General features: G+C 41.8%; 1 protein-coding gene across 1 annotated transcript in view; it reads right to left on the reverse strand.

Moving 5' to 3' along the window:
- Positions 1 to 984, reverse strand: part of Sox6 (SRY-box 6) — a 556,070-nt gene that overhangs the window by 448,486 nt on the left and 106,600 nt on the right. The window lies entirely within an intron of this gene.

The raw sequence follows: 984 nt of genomic DNA on the forward strand, positions 1-984 counted from the left end.
GGATGAGTTTGACTCATTCTGCAACTTTAAAAATATAAATGGCAAACACACAAGTTAGAACTAACTAGGTTTGAATAAAATTCATTCTAGAAAACAAAGAAAATTTTGGTCAATATCTTTGTAGGAGCCACCACAATCACCACAAATGATCGTAATAGATTAAGGGTGAGCATCTGAAAATGAGTGACAAAACAAAGGAAATATCTAATTCTGCTCCTTCACAGCACATAAAGTACACTTTTATCTAAGGGATCTTGATAAATTACTAAGGATGGATGGACAGTGGAAGCCTGGCATTTGAGCAGAGGAGAGTTTGGTTAGAGCAGCTTTTCTCAATCTGAGGATCATATATCAGATTTCCTGCATATCAGATATTTACATTATGATTTATAACAGTAGCAAAATACAGTTATGAAGTAACAACAAAAATGATTTTATGGTTGGGGTCAGCACAACATGAGAAACTGTATTAAAGGATCACAGCATTAGGAGGTTGAGAGTCTCACTGGGTTTCCTCAGGACATGATCCTGTAGAGAGTTGCACCTCAGGCCAATCCTACTCTGCTCACCAGGGTTCAGGAACTACACGATGCTGTCTGTCCAGGAAGACAGCATTGCCACTCATCCTTGGTATTTTACCCTTCCTTGCTTGGAGACATCAGATGTTTTAGGATCTATGGGTGCAATGTTACCTGGAATACAACAACCCTATCCAGAAACTCAACATGAGTACACAAAGCAGCAGAGTATTTGGCTCTTGCGGGGGGAGGGAGGGGGGGCTGCTTTTTTTTATTTGATCCCCTTACTTCTTTATGAAGATATTACTTAGATTCAACTCCAGCGGCACAGGCCTGGATCCCAGCTACTGGGACAGCTGAGGCAGGACTGCAACCTGAAAGCCAGCCTGAGCTACAGAGTGAGTTCAATGAGACCCAGAGTCAGCATGGGCAATAAAGAGAGGGCTCGGAAATGCAGCTCCTGAAA

This window comes from Microtus ochrogaster, chromosome 8, assembly GCF_000317375.1.
Source record: "Microtus ochrogaster isolate Prairie Vole_2 chromosome 8, MicOch1.0, whole genome shotgun sequence".
Lineage (NCBI taxonomy): Eukaryota > Metazoa > Chordata > Mammalia > Rodentia > Cricetidae > Microtus > Microtus ochrogaster.